Source organism: Anopheles moucheti, chromosome X, assembly GCF_943734755.1.
Source record: "Anopheles moucheti chromosome X, idAnoMoucSN_F20_07, whole genome shotgun sequence".
Lineage (NCBI taxonomy): Eukaryota > Metazoa > Arthropoda > Insecta > Diptera > Culicidae > Anopheles > Anopheles moucheti.
Window position 1 is genome coordinate 387466 of NC_069142.1, and position 3704 is coordinate 391169.

A 3704-nucleotide genomic window follows, 5' to 3' on the forward strand; every position below is an offset into this window, starting at 1 on the left:
AATTTGTAAATAAATACATTACATAAAATTAAAAGTATAAAGACAATGGTTATGCTGAATTAGCGAAAATGTAAGCAATGGATTGTAATACAACGCATTTCCTATTACTTGTTTCTTTTTTATATTATAATATGTGTGATACACCGAGTATGCCCGGGATAAGGCAAACTGCAAGGAGGAAATGCCTTGTAAAATTGTATACCACTCGACACTACGGTGTCGATAATACGGCGAGAGCCGTCATCATGGAATAAATAAATAAATAAATATGTGTGATATAAAAAAAATGTATATAATATTGCATTATAATTCTATATTAATGTAACGTTCCGATTTTCACAGATTTGCAAGAATATAAATGCATAGGAAGCATTGTTTACCAACGAAAACCGTTAATTCCCAAATAGCCTGAAACGTTTGAAATCGAACTATAACGCTGCTAGAGGGCTGCTATCATATTGTAAACAAAGTTCCTACGAGTACCGTGTGCTTCCAAAAGAACCGCATAGTTCCGTCGGGAACCTTTAACCGACTACTTTGGAACTCAATATATATATGTATTTTGTAGGGTGTGACGTAATAAAACTAAATGGCCGAATTAGTAAAGTAGTTGTTCTGCTGTCTCTGAAAACCCCTAGGTTCGAATCTCAGAAAACGATAGTTAATAAATAAGAAAAAAGAAACATAAAGCCATAAATATGAACAGCTCCACCGTGTAGTCAGGCATTCACATTTTTTGACGTTTTGGTCGAGGGCTGCTTAAAGGTTGCTTAAAAGTTCGCGGAACTTCAAGGCTGGTTATCTACTGCAAACGACCTATTTAAAGATCGATCTTTAGCGTTGCCAAATTGGCTGCTTAAGCAAATCTGGCTACTTGGGTTGTATACGTCAAAACGTATGGAATACCGGGTATGCCGGTTGCCAACTTACGTGTGTAAATTTGGTTGACAACTCTACGGTTAAAGAATAAAATCTAAGCAGAAAGGGGAATTTTTTGGTGGAAATATCCTTTTCAGTCATATAAAACAATTCTTTCCAACCTATTTTAACGTAATATTTCTAAAAACCGCCTGATTCGCTGAATAAATTAAGTGCAGAGAAGGAAGTCGACTCTGTGACTTTGAAATAGAAACGAAATTGCATCAGGATTCGACTTACGCGGATATATATTATACCGCTCCTTTAAATGGCGTATCTCGGGGAATGCCTGTATAATGTGCCAAAGGTAGGGCTTTTTTTGGGGTAAAAGATTTTTGTAGTTCCCCCTCATAGGGTTCAAAGCTCCCCTGACACAATTTTGACATGACACTATGGACTGCGCGCAGTCATGGCAGGGACAAAATAAAAATAAAAGACTTTTTTTTAAATTTTTGTTCCCGCTGCAATAGTAGTTTAAAACAGTAATTTGAATCAATTTTAATAAGTAAATTAAATAAAATTTCCACAGTTCAGTGGAAATTAAGATTACATTCAATATACGTGCTTGTTACGACAAGCAACAGCGTTCTTTCAATTACATAAACACTAATGCACAAACATAATAAAATACACAAATCCTCCTCTTCCTCTCCTCTTTAAAAGTCCTCTTTAGCAATTTTTTTTTATTTCGTTAGAACGGCCTGGCCGTATCGACTTATTTTATCACGTAGCCGGATAGTCAGTACTTGCTACGGGGGATTGGTCCGGATGGGATTTTGGTCCGGTCCGTTCGTGTGAAGACCAGCTCCGCTACCATCATGCCAACGGGCCGCCCCACACACACACTTTATTTGTGGAGCTAAAAATTCATGTCCTCGTTCGCCGGGTTAGCTGTATAGATTACTTTCTGCAGGTCGTTGATCCTGTCAGTTCGGGCGTGCTCGGCTCGATCGGTTGCTCCGCTCGAATGTGGCAACCTCTACAGCCAAACGGCTGTCGCATTTTAATCGACCGTTGAATAATATTGAACAGTGCTATTATATTGAATAAAGGCTTTATCACTTAAAGTTTTTACATCCGTGACGCATGGAATTTTCATTCAATTTATTTAAATGTGTATCTAAATATGTAATCTTTTATGCTAGAATGTATTCATGTTTAGCTTCATAAAACAGCTAATTAAAAAATCTTAAAATTAAAAACTAATTAAAACATGTAATAACAATGTTTTCCATTTAAGATATATATAGAAATATTTATAACATTGATTATGTTGTTATTTTTACAATAATCATTGCGAAGTTGCGAAGAAGAAAAAGTTCTTCGCTTTAAATATAATATTTCATATAAAACGTATATTCCTAATTTATCATAATTTTCATTAACAGCGTTGCTATTTACTATTCGAGCAACGGAATCAAAAATTTAAACATACCCCATAAGGCCGTCTCCACATGAGCCGCGTTTTCCGCGGTACCGCGGAAAACGCGTATAACTTGTATGCCACTTCGCCGCGGTCGGCTGCCAAATCTCCGCGGCAGGCTCAAAGGGTCCATTCAACTCAAAGCCGTTTTCATTTTATAGCTTTTCAAAGTTCGCATGATTTTTAACTAAAAAAATATAATACGTCAAAAATAATTACCTTAGAACTTTACATAATTTCCACATCAAAATGATTCTGATTGGAGCTCGTACCGCGAGTTTAATAAAAAAATCAGAATTTTAGAGAAAGTGAGTAAAACGTTAAATATTTTAAATTTGAATCAAAACCGTTATTAAATATTCAATTATTCTTTTTATAAATATTTAATGAGTTTTTTTTTACAAATCTCTTACATATAAAAAATAAAAACTCTGTAAACAATGCGAATTTTGGGTATTCTGTGTTATTTTATATTGAGTATGAGTTTAAAAACGAAGGTGGATTTTAAGTATCGGTATTAATTCAAACTAAAGTTCCTACATCTTTTTACTTACTTTTACTAAATCTCTAAACAATTTATGTTAGACTCGTCGTACATAACTCTGACAAATATCAAAAGAATTTTGTTGTGGATTTTATGTAAAGCTCTTAGATAATAATTTTTAACGTTTTATTTTAAAAATCATCATCTTTGAAGAGCTATAAAATGAAAACAAAATTGAGACATTTATTGATTTATTAATAGCAATGTAAACTAGAAGAGTTAAATTAGTTTTCTTCTCAACATTGCATCGATATTGGATTAAGTTTTCAAACGTTAAGCCTACAAACTTTCTGGCTACCCGTGTAACCCGGTTGCCAAAAAAAGGCTTTTTTTTGAATGCCAATGATAGGTATAAGCGACAGTAGCTGTTCTGTCCGATATGAATTTTGTATCGAAATAAAACTGCTGAATAATCATAAACATAACGGTAAAACGACTAACAATAATATTCACAGAAAAATGAACAATGACATTTTTTTCATTACAATACGCCATAGTTGTTTCGATTATGCCATGATTCGTTTTCCTTGCTGCTATTATGAAAAATTATGTACAATCGTTGCATACGCGTACATGCAGCGGTACGCAATGCGAAATTTAATTGTTCGACAATATCCACTCAATGCAATTCATTTCAATGCGACTTAAGACTGAAGATTGAATGAATGAAAATGAAAACTCCTCCACTCAAAAATGATTGAATTTCTTTACATAACAATTACTAATCTGCTAGAGCTGCTGCTTAAATAAAGGGGCGACTTGGTGGTATAGCGATAGCAGCACCGGTTTCCATACGAAAGGACCGGTCCAAAATTCCAT